Genomic DNA, 15,042 nt, shown 5'->3' with positions numbered 1-15,042 from the left:
TCAAACATACTCATCCTTAGTGACTCTTGATAACCATTATTGTAAGAAAATTCAACCAATGGAAGGTACTCCTCCCATCTCCTTTGTTGGTGCATGACATACATCCTCAACATATCCTCCAAAATCCTATTGACCCTCTTTATCTATCCATCTGTCTGTGGATGATAAGATGTACTGAAGGCCAAATTTGTCTGCAAACCTACAAAAAGCTCCTTCCAAACCTTGGAAGTGAACTTAGCATCCTTTTCTAACACATTCTTCTTCGGAACACCATGCAATCTCATGATATCCTCAATGAAGACCTGTGCCACCTCACTAGCTGAATAAGTAGTCTTCATTGGAATGAAGTGACCTACCTTGCTCAACTTATCAACCAAAACCATGATAGAAGCATGCTTCCTCGATATCCTTGGAAGACATGTAATGAAATCCATGGAAATGACCTCCGATTTCCATTCTGGCATTAAAATAGGCTGAAGCAAACCACGAGGCTTACACTTTTCTATCACCTGGTGAGAATCCAAACACATAGCTACAAACTTTGCCACTTCCTCCTTCAGATTCGGCCAATAGTAAAATTTATTCACTTCTTTCAACATCTTTTGATATCCTCGGTGACCTAAATATGGTTTGACAAGAAACTCCCTCAAGATAAGCTTCTTGAGCCCACTATCATCCAATACATAGATCCTCTCTCTGAATCTCACCAAACCATATACCATGAGATGATAATCCACATTATGATCACCTATACCCTCTTGTAACTTGTGCCTAATCTCCCTATACCTGTCATCCTACTGCCCTACCTGTAAGATTTGATCCTATAAATCTATCCCATATGAGCTCACTGTTGCAACATGGTTCATCCACACTATCCTACTGAGATCATATGCAACCATTTTCTTCTTACCCTTAATTAACCCAATCTCGAAGTCAAACTCATTGATCGTCGCCAACCATCTAGTTTTCCTGACATTCATATTGGGTTCATCAAACATATATCTCAACCCACTATGATTGCTCATCAATACAAACTTCCTTCCAAGAAGATAATGCCTCCAAATCTTCAAGGCATGAATAATAGCTTCCAACTCAAGATCATGAGTCACATAGTCCTACTCGTGCTCATTCAATTTCTTGGACTCATAGCACACCACCTATCCCTCCTGCACCAGGACTCCACAAAGTCCTCTTCTAAAAGCATATGTACGCGCCATTGTTACACAATATTTTGTCACTATCCCTGTACTCCCCATTCCTTGATCCTGGAGTACCTCTACAGTGAACCCCACATGCTTTCCCTTTTGCACCATTTCCTCTGAAACTTCTGTTTTGCCTAGTTTACAAGACCGACGCTAAATACCTTTGTCTCCCCCGCGCTGATGTGAAAATATTAGAACTATCCCTAGCGCCGACTGGAGTGACTTAGTTGTGTTCCAGTCACGCCGGTCCTGTTATGGAAAGATTTTTAAATTAGGAGTCGAAGCTTCCAGCTCTACAAGCTTCGTAACAGAAGTATGGTAAATGGTTTGGCCGGATGGGGTCGAGGATGTCAGTTTGGGCTCCTTTCCCCTATAATAATGGAACTACCTCAAGGGATAAGACCTTCTCCCATGAGAAGAGGATCCATATCCCATCCATTCATCATATATAAACCTCCATTCTTCCCAAGCACAAGCTAGTGTTAATGTTGGTGTGCTAGTGCTATTTTGGTTTGGAGTAAACAACAAGGTATTTATATTTGTAGCTATCCAGTTATGTGAGGGAGAAGTGTGATTTGGTTTAGAGTGAAGCCTAAAGGGAAGAGCCTTAAAACTATTTTGGATTGAGGCCATCATGGAATGCTAGCAGAAGTTTGTGGGAACCTGGTATTGTCAAAGGAGAACCACAACGTCAAGACAATGGTTGCAATATCTCTTTAATATTAATATATGCAACTATAGATTGATTTCCTACATGATTTTTCATCTTACATATTCATGGCTTAATGTTTCTTGACTTGTTAAGTAGGTTGAATTACAATTTGTCTATTATCATGTTTGTTGTCTGCTGTTGTTTACTTGTTTCAGGTGCTTGAAGAAGGAAGCGAGAGATAGCTGGAGCAAGCAAGCAAGTACATCATCAAACGGGATAAGTGTACTAAGAGGTAGACCCTCTTAATTGGTTCTAACCTAAGGAAATATTCCATAGAATGTATCTGTTGTGGCTAGACCCGTTATCGGGCTAGATGAATTTTTTTGTGTCTGCACTTATATTTTTTCTTTACCACAAATTGGTGACCATAATGGAGATCAAACCCAAAATCTATGGTTTCGCAGACTTCACTGGGGATCCCAATCCTTTTGTTTGTCTTGGATTTCATAATTACGTGAGAAATTTCCTTGTTCAACTTTTTCCCTTTAGTTCTGTTTCTTTTCTTTTGCTTGCTGTCCTAAGTTTAAAATTCATAGTAATAGATCTGGTCTCTGTTTCAATTTTTTTTATTTTTTTTCTTGGCTCCCTTGATCAGTGCACTTAATCCACTGACAATCGCACTGATCAGTGCAAGTTGCTGGGAAACAATCACGTAGACCCACCTCTGGCACTTGTTGTCAGTTAGGCAGTCGCACCGATGCCTATAAGTGAAGATTAGGGCTTGACCCAAATCTTGGCCATTATGTTCTGCTCTTGTTATTTTTACCCCATAAGCCTTTTGAACTGTTTTCTCCCTCACTAGAAAGCTGCTTTTCATTTGGTTTTGTTTTCTTGTTGACTTATCATCTTTCTGCTTGATTGCTTGAGTCATTGGGTGGTTAGTGACACTAGGGCATCTAGTTTGTCATCCATTCAAATGTTTGTGAACTCAGTAAGTCGGCTTGTACGTGTACTTACTTGCATTTTGTTTTTGGTCCTTTTACAACTTTGACCTCTATTACACAAGTTTGAAAAGTTTTTGTTTGCTTGTCTAAACGTTTCTTTTCTGGCATGGATTAAGTTGCTTGTCTTGTGCTTGGTAGAGGCAGTGTTTCATTAGTCTGAATGAGTTTCTCTTTTCATTTTTTCATCTGCTTGAAGAGCTTATTATCTTGAAAACTTTTTCACTGAAGAATTTTATGCGAAAAGTTTATTTCGTTGTTTCATGAAAAAGTATGAAATTCTCGTTTGTTGCATCATTGTGCTACGATAGCTTGAATCATTAAAAGATTAGAATTGCATAGGCAATTGGAAAAGGTAAATAACTGTTTTGATGTTGAAAGGACTAGCAGATAAGTGCTTGTCAGGAAATTAGGAATTGGAATGCATTTTTCGTTAGTTTATTTTTTCGAAAAAGTAAGGTAGTGAAAGATCATTTCGTTTTCAGTTGCTTGATTGTTTGCATTTGATTGAGTATTTTCTACCATCTCTATTGTAGGAATTTCATCGAATTGAAAGGGTCTTGTCTCATTTAGTTGCATTTAAGGTTTTTCGAGCCACATCACTAAGACCTGAAAACTGAAACATAATTCAAGATAAAATTTAAAATGAATTCAATTAACCTAAGGCGCATTTGACATTAATGATCATATGTAGAAGTTCTAGGCTAGAGACGTGTTCTAGCGTCTTTAAACCTAGCAACTTTTGTTAGCTTCGACATTAGACAGTGCTAGTACAGATTTGTGCTCCCCGTACCGTCAATTATATAACGGGCGACCCCTATAAGCTGCAATCCTTTATCCTTAGGAAGTCGATTCAACCACCTTGCGAATGTGATACACTGAACACAACATTCGGGGAGATTTCCTGCTCGTACTTCTTGGTTGGCTGGGAGGTATTCTGCAGTTCATGGTTGCCTAGTAATCCTATTTACCTAGATCATCCAGAGCAGTCATTTGATATTTTTGACTCATTAAAAAAAGATCATTCAAGCACTTATCCTTTCGAGCTCGTTTCTAGTCGAAAGCAATAGAGTCATCTTTGTTTCTTTCTCGACTCTTAAAAAATGAAAGAGCACATGTCTTTTATGCGTCTTAACAATTGATTGCCCACGATCCAAAAACACCATGTTAGTCTTTTCTGAGACCAAATCGCGAGTTTCCCTTAAAAGAACATTTTAAAGCCTTGAAGTTAATTTTTCCGTTGACTAAGACAAGTTCATCAAGGCTGAACTATCTAGTTCACCCAGTTCCACTTCCTCTCCTCCATCTGAAAGATTGTCTGAGGAGTCATTTCCTGAGTTACCATAGTCACTCAAGGAACAAGGTGTTGAACTTAGAATTGTTCTAAGCATTCAACCTTTGTCATCTCGTCCTCCACCTACTTTCAATACTGGGTCATCTACTGATTTTATCCCGGAATCTCCGGACAACCCTGCTCAAACTCCTAAGAACTTGCCTACCACTGACGGTCAGCTTGGACTAGTTATCTACCCTCTGAATCCTCTATTTGACCATGTTGTGATATCACTGCAGCATCCTTACACTCCGTACGACCAGACGGTTTTCCTTTGGAACTATCCCCTCGTACTTCTTCGACCATTCATTGTCGTTTATTTCCAAACATGGAACCTGAAGGTGATGCTCTAGTCACCTCTTTGGATGAGTCCGAAGTTTCTACTCCACACACTGTTGAGGGGGAAGAGCTACCTTTTCCTCTCGAGGGTTTCTCCTATTCAGGGGGTATTCCAGCCAGTTTGCCACCCAACTATGTGTTTTTGGCACAGTTGGTTTCAGGTACACCTAGTGCCTCATCACTTTACCATGACCTTATTTGGTTGTCAGGTGCCATGCCTACTTGAGGTCCATTCGTTATGAACACAACTTCCCAACAGGATGTTACCTCAATCCCGGTGCAACCCACTGTTCCGAATACCCTTGTATCGTTAATCCCAGTTACTCGTCAGGCACAATCGACAGTTTCAAAGAATGTCTTTGTCAGTTCCTCCATCCCTCTAGTCAGTGACCAAGCTATGCCACTGCTTGTGGGAAAAAACCTGATTTTTTCTATTATGTCAGGTGCCACCAATGTGAGTGGCTCACAAGCTCACATGCTTGGTATGAACCAACATTCCTCTGGTATTATTCATAACCCTAATGATCCTACTGGATCAAGCAATGTCTAGTACAAATAGGTTTATAATCTTGTTGGTCTGTCTAGATCAAGAAATATTCAGTATTAGTATCCCTATGGGGCTTAGGTCTAATACCAAAATCCTTACGTTCCATATGGTTCTCAAGGAATGGTTAATCAACCTTACACCCTCCAATTTGAGCAATGCATCCAGCTTGGCTATGGCTAGACTTAGTTCGGAAATTTCCCGGGCACTATTCAAGTACCCTTGCAATAGCAAGGATAGCCTCTACAACAACAAGGGCAACCTTTGCTACCACAAGGGAAACCTTTGTTGCAGCAAGGGCTCTCCATGCCACCACAAGTGAAAATGATCCCGTAGCAAGGTCCACTGCAACAACCGCAAGGTCAAACCTTGTAGTAGTTGAAACAAACCACGCAGAAACAGATGAAATATGCTCTGCACACCTCTCAACCCATGTCCTCATAGGGCCAACCTCTGCAGTATCAAGGACAAATTTTGCAACCGAAAAGTCAACCCTTGCAACAACAAAACTAGCCAGGGCAGCAGCAACCCTTGTATACATATCAACAGGGTCAACCCTTAGAGGGGTATGGTCAAGGTTAAGTCCTGTAGCAACAGGCTCAAAATCCTCATGTCCTAGGTCAGAAGGTTCATAATCTTTCCCACCAAGGGCATTAGGTACAAAATCCCTATGTCTAAGGGCAACAAATGTATCAGCCTTATGCCCAAGGATAACAGGTCCAAAATCCTCTTGTTCAGGGACAATAGGTTCATCACCCATATGTTCAAGGATAACAGGTCGAATATCCATATGTCTAAGGTCAACATGCTCAACAACCTTTTAACCCATACGTTGCTTATCAACAACCTATGGTCGGATAGTTCTAAGGTATTCAAGGTCAAAATCCTCCCTATGGTCAAGGTAATCCTCAATGCGGGCAACCTCAGATGCCATATGGCCAAAATCCCCCACTGTGGGGCCAAAATACTTACCAGTAGGGATGGGCTCCTCTGTACAGACCTGCTTATCGACCTCCCATGCCTTTTAACACCCAATTTATATTCTTGGCTACAAGCGAGTTGCCAGATGTATCTCGCCTTACGAATGATCCAATCCTTCATTACCCGTACTGGCCTCCAATTCCGTCCAAGATACCAAGTGATTGTCCAAAGTTCGAAGGCAAAGCTAAAGAAGATCCTCAGGCCCATGTGATGACATATCAGCTCTGGTGCTCGTCGAACTCATACGTTGATGATTCCATTCGTCTCCATCTTTTCCAATGAACCTTCACGGGTGCTGCAGCAAAATGGTACATCAAGCTACCTTGAGGTACTTACCATGACTTTAACTCTTTAGCCATGGCTTTCCTCACGTATTTTCAGTTTCTGGCTCACTATGAAACTGGCACCTATTTTCTCACATCACTTAAGAAAGATACTGCGGCACACATTTATGATCACATCCATGAATGGAGACGTAAACGTCACTTGATCAAATTTGAGATTGCTGATAAGTTGCTCACTGAATGGTTCACCAAATCATTCATGGCCTTAATTTCTCGCAATATAGCTATGGGTGGATGTGTCACTAAAGAGCAGACCATCACTGATGCCCAATGCTTGGATCTATTTTATTCTCAGTCTGGCACTTTGTATGAGTTATTACCCGATGCTCCATGGACATCATTCGATCCCACAACATCAAAATCACAAGTTGTACCTCTCGTTGATGGAGTTATTGGTTCAGTATCCCAGATCCTTGCCAAATCTTCTTCCAAACAGAAGTCAGTCTGAAATGCTATTCCTAATAGTTTATCCTAGAATCCACCTGGCCCTGGTAAAACCTCAGAGGTCCATGCTATCCAATCTACTGCAGTGGACAAATTCTCGAAAGGAAAGAAGAACGGAAAATAGGGTTCTCCCAAATCATCTGCTGGCGAATCTTCGGAAAGGAAACCTAAGTATCCCTGCCTCATTTGCGAGGATGATCACTACACTAAGGATTTTCCCTGACGATTTGAAGTTAGTCGCCTCCTCAAAAGGACCCCCGTTGTCCTCAAAGAGCCGTTTCTGTCTCAGCAGACCCAAATGGTAGACCAACCCCAATCTTCTTACTTTGGATATCAAGTGTTCATGATGAGTACGCATATTAATGTGGGTACTAGATAGAAAGATTATCAAGCTCTTGCTTCGACAGTTGGGAAAGAGAAAGAAGTCGCACCTTCTTCTTCTACCCCGAGTTCTGTCCCTCTTCATATTGAGCGTCCTAACCCTGATTCTTCTCTATGACCACCCTCTCGAGGTGTGTTACAGAAATAATCATATAATCCCAACACTCGAGCCGCTCAGCACTACAATATCGTTGAGGATTTGGCTTAGGTGCCATCATCCATGTCGGATCTCCAGGTGCTCCAAAGCTACCCATAACAATGGAAATATTTGCTATCAGCTATTGGGGGCATCGATCCCACCGATTCCAATTTGATATGTTTTGATCTAGAGAACCATGTTCTTCGTCTCCCCCATCAGATTGCCTTTCCCATTTAGGTAATCATCAATGAGAAGACCATCCACTGGACTGTCATCGATGATGGTTCTTCCACCCGTATCATGTCGACTGCATGTTGGAAGGCTATTGGGTCTCCCACTTTGAACCAATCTCTTAACACTTTGGAAGATTTCGATGGGCACGATTCATGACCCTTCGGTGTCTTACCTAACCTTGCCATCACCCTCGAAGGCAAGACAGTGAAGTCAAGGTAGAAATTGTTGATGCCAATATCAATTATAATCTTCTACTCGGCCGAGGCCAGACCCATGCCATGCATGCCGTGGCCTCCTCTTTATTTCAAATGATTCATTTTCCACATCAAGGGAAGATTGTCATTGTCAACCAGTTTTCTTACTTCACCTCTTCCTCCTTAGATAGCAATGTTCCTTATGTCAAGAACGCTAGTGCTCCCTATGAGAGTGTGGGGGTAGGCCTTTTCAAAGATTGTGCCTTAATGGAAAATTTTCCACTCCCAACATCTCATATTGCCTCTGTCAACATGATCTCGGTCAAATCTGATCCTTGGGTCATACCTTCACTAGATCTTGTTGATACCTGGGGCGAGGTTATGCCGCTTAGTGCTGCCGAAGTCAATTATGTGGAAATTTTTTCGGCTTCGAGTTCTGCATCCTCTGATTCTTTTATGTTGAAGACCTCTCTTGATACATACTCTTAATCCCTGTGGGTTGGCACTTTGGAATCGCCTGATCCCTTAGCTGAGACCTTCCTTGCTGATGAAGGTATCATGGAAGTCATGTCTCTTGAGGAACCACCTTGGATCGATACTCATCATCGCTCCTCATTCCTGCCTCATTCGGTGGTCATGTCTACCATTTTCGAAGAGTCCTCTTCTTCGTTTCTACTACAGATCGTTACTCATGAAGTATGGATGGAAAGAAATATGGGTAATATTACCCAAATGACGCTGATTGATATTTCTGTCAAACCCGGTATCGTTGGACACATTCACATTGGGGTATCTTGTTCTCTAGATGAGATAAATACAAATATTCATCTATTTCAAGAATTTCGTGATGTGTTTACGTGGTCCTATGAAGAAATGCTCAACATTGATCCTAGCATTGTAGTGCATGAAATACCAACCTATCCGCACGCAAAGCTCTTTCGCCAACGGCTTCGCTCGGTGCACCCTAGGAAGTTCGCCGCTATTAAGGGTGAAGTTGAAAAGCTTCTTAAAGTTTGGTTTATCTATCCCATCCCCCTTACAGATTTGGTGTCCAATGTTGTCCCGGTGACTAAGAAATAGGGCACGATCCGCGTTTGCATTGATTATCGAGATCTCAATCGTGCCTGTCCTAAAGACATCTATCCTACTCCGTTCATTGATCAAATCATTGATGAATGTTCTGGGAGCGAGATATTTTCCTTAAATGGATGGTTTTTTTTGGTTACAACCAGATCAACCTTATGGCTGATTAAGAAAAGACAAATTTTATTTGTGTGTGGGGTATGTTTGCATACAAGAAGCTTCCTTTCGGCCTCAAAAATGCTGGGGCTACATTTCAGCAGGCAACGTCCTATGCGTTTCATGATATTCACAACATTGTCCAGCCTTACTTGGATGACCTTCCCACTCATTCTCGTAAGTGCCAAGATCACCCAGACCATCTTCGGCAGATTTTTCTGCGCTGCAGACACTATAACATTCGGTTAAACCCGCACAAATGTGTTTTCTGTGTAGAATCAGGATGACTCCTTGGCTTCGTCGTTCCCAAGGACAGTATTCGCCTTGATCCGCTAAAACTTGAGGCCATTGTATATTTACCCCCTCCATCTTCACTGCACCAACTCCAGAGCCTGCAAGGAAACTCCAAATTTCTCTGTCATTTCCTACCCAATTATGTTGGGGTAGCTACAGGATTTACTCGGTTGCTAAAACAAGGACTACCCTTTATATGGGACGAGGTGGCCCAAAAATCTTTTGACGATCTCAAGGCCATCCTCGTAAGTACTCTTCTATTGCACCCACCGGATTATTATTGTTATTACTTCCTTTACCTAGCGGCGACTACCACCATTTCTATGGTCTTAGTCCAAGATGACAACGAAGGAAATGAACATGTGATCTACTACCTTAGTCAGAATATCCTCGACACTGAAATGCATTACACACATGTCGAGAAGTTGGCTTTGGCTGTCATCCAGGCTGTTCAATGCTTTCGACACTATATCCTTTTGTGCATGACTACAGTGATTTTTCAGTGCAACCCCATGACCTATATCCTGACTCGTTAGTTGCTGGGGGAAAATATTCTAAATGGATTGTGATATTGTAAGAATTCGATTTGGTATTTACTACTACCAAATCTAAGAAGTCACTCATTTTTTCCGAATTGATTTGTTCCCTTCCCTCTAAGTCTCTTCCTACTGGTGGAGATGAACAGCTTCCGGATGAGACCCTCTTTCTGATTAGCACCCTTGATATGTGGTACGGTGATATCATCGTGTATCTCCAGATGTCCACGTTGACTAAGGATTACCACTAAAGAATTTGGAATCACTCCTGTTATCACCCTAAGAAACTCACCTAGGTTGTATATCAGTGATGCTCGGGAACATTATAAATTCAACAAAATGTTGGATAAAATGATGGATGAATGAAAGAAATGTTGTATATTCAAGCCAGATAACCACTCCTACTAAGATTGACCCCAGACATGGGTGAACACCCCCAGAATACAAGGCTTTCAACAACCAATTACTCACAGTTTAAACAAAGTGTGATGATGGAGAAGACTGACCACACCAGCAGATGCACAGGACCCTGTAATGGCAGCTGCAACCTGTTTAAAGGTCTGTAAACCTGATTTCTAATACACAGATAGGATGACAGCTCTCTGGTATTAAAACAACAGAACCTATAAGCAAACTCAATGATACATGCCAAATTGTAACATAGAGGTGGGATGATAGCCCCTCTATTGCTAAAAATCAATACTACATAAACAACTGCAAAACAAGCACAACCTAGAACAAGAAGGAGAAGTGGAAAATGAGCAATTGACAGCAAAAGAAGCTTGTATTAGTTGGAAATGAAGACCAGATGCTGCAGGTCTCAGAGTAATTACAGTCCCCAGAAGTTGAAGCTTACAACATATTAACACTCATCTAACATTCATCAAGTTCATTACATCTCTTTTTTGGGTATATATAGAGTTTCTTTACAAAAATGCTTTGTTGTTCCATGCGTGGAGGGGTCATAATGGACCACCAATCGCTTTAACTATCTAATATGGGTCTCTGCTGCAATCTGACTGTGTCTGCTAATGAATTTGACCTTCTCGGATGTTCTGCTGTCCTTCTTGAGCCAGTAGAGTGTAATATGAAACAAGCTCCATAACTGATAAATGTTGTGACTGGCTTGAGGCATGTCCTTTTCCTTCTCGGCCATCTTGCTTGTTGAATGCGGTAGTTGAAGATTAATTGCGTAGAGTGCTGAATACTGGCCACCTTTGTCCTTTCGGGAGCATGAAATGGTTGAGCGGTGCTATCGATGCCCATGATTGTTTCTCAGCCTCTGTCTCGTGGAAGTTATTTCCCGTCCTTTTTTTATGTGATAGAAAGGGTCCTCAGGCTTCTGTTATCTTCTAAAAACAAATGGGTACTATTCTATGCTATAACAGATAAATGATGCAACTGTGAGAAATCCCACCAAATCTACTTCTTTTGGACTCCAAAAGTCCTCAAGTATGGTTTAATTGTCTATCGGGTCCGTCCTTGGGTCGCTGTCGCCTATCGCAGACAGTGTGTTCCCTTCGTTCCCTTGTTCATTCCGGAAACCCATCGGGTCCGGGTCTTATCGTATCACAAGGCTCCAAGGCTCCCTTTGGTTTCCGCCAATGGCAATCCAGCGATGTAACGTGGGCCATTGATCTACGCGCGTGATCGAAGGTCCACATTTAATCGCTGATCGCGATCGCTCAATGCTCACGGTCTACGCCGATTTGCCTTCGCCGATGCGATCTAGCGATGTGATATGGGCCATTGATCTATGCACGCGATTGACGGTTCACATTTAATTGTTGATCATGATCGCAATGCCTCTCCTGTCCACGCCGATTGGCACCGCCTGGCTATGCCGATTGCGATCTACCGATTAGATCTGGACCGTTGACCGGCCAGATCTAACCGCTACTGTGCCACCATCGTTTAAGCCTGCTCCTGTGGGTTTTTTCATGGTTTTATAGTGTTTTCACCCCCCGATAGTGCATTGCCGACCTTCCAAGGGCTCGCCTCTTGCAACTATTTCGATCGGTGGATGACCTTTGACCAAAATTGGAGATTTCAACAGCTTGCATGGATCCCTTGGCATGATTTTAAGCAGATTTGTAGACTTTAGGAGTGTTTTTTTTTGGATCCATTTTTATCCTTTTGTATAGCAGCACTAACACTGGCTCCTTCTGGGGATGAGATCCTCCCTGTGAGGTCTCAAGAACCTGTAGATCAATGCCTTCCTGACAAAAAACAAATTAGAAAAATTCCTAGTGTTCCATTGGGCATGGAGTCTGACTGATCCTACACTACCACTGATAAAACAAAATATTTACAATTTTTTTTTTAAGGCCAAAAGACCTTAAACCACATAAATTTTGAGAAAACACCCATTAACTGGGCCATCAAAAACTGCTTCTACCCCCATACTTTTCACTATGAAGGTGTTGTTCCCTTGAATCTGTGAAATAATAAAAGGGTCTGTCCAGAAAGCATCAAACTTTCCATGATTGCCTTTCTTTTCCTTTAGTGCATCCCATTTCAGGACCAAGTCTCCAACCTGAAAATTATTTGCTTTTGTCTTCCTGTTAAAAACATCCTTGATATTTTTCTGATGTGCTGCAGCCTTTTCAACCAGCTGTTCTCTAATCTGATATAACTCTGCCAAATCAGTGATCCTTCTTTCCATGTTTTCTTCCTCATCCTGCTCTTCTTGAAGGAATTTTGCCACAGGGAGGGTAAGTTGAATCGGAAATACTACCCCTTTGCCATACACCAGCTTGAATGGAGAATTCCCTGTGGATTTTCTTATAGTCACTCTGTCAGCCTACAGTGCATACTTGAGCTTTGAATCCCAATTCTTTTTATTCTCTTCTAACCGTTTTTTAATTATCTTGATTAGAATTTTATTAGAGGATTCTGCTAGACCATTTACTTGAGGGTAATATGAGGTGGAATGAACAAGTTTAATGCTCATTGAATCGCACATTTCCACCAACTCTTTTGCCCTGAAGGCTGCTGCATTATCTGTTATTATCTTATGTGGACAACCAAATCTGCTAAAAATATTTTCCGTTAAAAACTTTATGAACACATTATGGTCAACCTTCCTTGTAGGCACTGCTTCAATCCACTTTGTGAAATAATCAGTGGCAACTAATATCCACCTATGCTGGCCACTAGAATGTGGATTAATTTCACCAATGAAATCCAAACCCCACTGTTGAAAAGGTCCTTTTGCCTGAATTGGTTTTAGGGGGAGGAATTTCAGCTGCTGCTTTCCTTCAAATCTTTGGCACCTGACACAAGATTTAACAAAAGCAAATACATCAGAGAATAAAGTGGGCCAATAGTATCCAGCTGAGAATTTTGTGGGCTGTAGTCTTCCAATAATGATGCCCTCCACACATGCTGTTGTGAAACTACTGCATGACCTCTTTTGACTGTTCTTTGTCCAGACACCTTAAAAATATTCCAGATGGATCCCTCCAGTAGAGCAGATTATTATTTATGCAATATTTTGCTGCCCTGAGTTTTAAAGTTCTGACCTGGCTTTGAGTAAATTCTGAAGGGATTTCTAGCTTCAGCAAGAAGTTAATTATTGCAGCATACCAATTACATGAAGCTAGATTCTCAGCCACTGACTGTTCTTTCACTGTTTTAACCATTTCCTCTTCCTCTGCCTGACCATTTTATGCCATCATGCATAGGAAATCAATGTGTAAAGTTCTGTAATTTTCTTCAGCCAATAACTTGGCAAGACCTTGACCTTTGACCAGCTTGGTGGGTTTCAGCTCTATATTAAATTCTATCATTTTAGCAATCCATTTTTCCCTCATTCCATCAACATCAGGCTGAGTTAGGACATCTTTAATTGCAGTAGAAGGCACATATGCAATTATTTTCTAATGAAGGATATAAACTCTGACCGCTTTCAAGGATTTAATGAGAGCATATGCCTGCTTTTCAATAATATCATACCTCAGTTTAGCATCCCTCAAATTCTTGCTGAAAAATGCTACTGGATGTTCTGAGCTTTCTTCATCTTGCTGCAACAAAACAGTTGCAATGGTGTCTTCAGAGGCAAATGAAAATATATGGAACTCCTTGTTGTAATCTGGGTTGCTTAGTGTGGAGGCTTCCATAATGGCTTTCTTGATGGAATCAAATGATTTTCTTGTTGTTTCGGTCCATTTTACCTCTACTCCTTTCTTCAACATGGAGGTGGCATGCTTTACCAGCTCAACGAAATTTGGAATAAACCTCCTGACAAAATTAATTTTACCCAGAAAAGATTGTATATATTTCTTTGATCTGGGGATAGTCAAAGCCTGAATTTCTTTGACTCTTTCTGGGTCAATCTGAACACTTGCAGCAGACACAACATGTCCTAACAACTTGCCTTCATGTAAAGAAAATTGTGATTTTTTGGGATTGACTGAGATTCCAAACCTTCTGCACTTCAGGAACACCTTTTTCAAATGCTGCAAATGACTTTGATGGCTACTAGAATAGACAATTATATCATCAAGGTAGATCAACACAAATTTTTCCTTCTCTCCCACAAATGCTATATCCATAGCTCTCTGAAAAGTGGCTCTAGCATTCATCAATCCAAATGGCATTTTAGCATACATAAACGTGTGACAAGGAGTCGTAAATGCAGTTTTTTCTTGGTCATCTAGGTGCACATCAATCTAATTGAAGCCTAAAAATCCATCTAAAAATGACATCACTTTTGCTCCTGAGACCTTCTGAAACAAATGCTCCATCTTGGGCAGAGGGTAGTTGTCTTTCTTTGAGCACTTGTTCAGATTTCTGAAATCAACACACAGTCTGATTTCACGCTCTTCTTCCTCACCACCACCAAATTGGCTACCCATTTTGAATATCTGAGAGGCACTATGATCTTAGCAGCCAACAATTTTTTAATTTCTTTTTCAATCAATGGAAGAAGCATGGGATTTATTGGTCTCAGCTTCTGTTTGAAAGGAACAATGTCTTTTTCTAGAGGGATTTTATGTTGAATTATATTCTTATCATACGTTTTCAGGTCACTGTATTCCCAGGCAAACACATCTGCAAATTGCCTCATTAAATTGCAGTATTCAGCACTTTGATCAGCTGACAAATGAGTAGACAGATTTATAAATTTAGGTTGACCTGGACTTCCTATATTATGCTTATAGACTGCTGACCGACCTTCTTT

This window comes from Pinus tabuliformis, chromosome J, assembly GCF_031772625.1.
Source record: "Pinus tabuliformis cultivar Carrire ecotype Pingquan chromosome J, CPIR1, whole genome shotgun sequence".
Classification (NCBI taxonomy): domain Eukaryota; kingdom Viridiplantae; phylum Streptophyta; class Pinopsida; order Pinales; family Pinaceae; genus Pinus; species Pinus tabuliformis.
The sequence above is the reverse complement of the archived record's forward strand: the minus strand, read 5'-3'. Positions refer to the sequence as shown.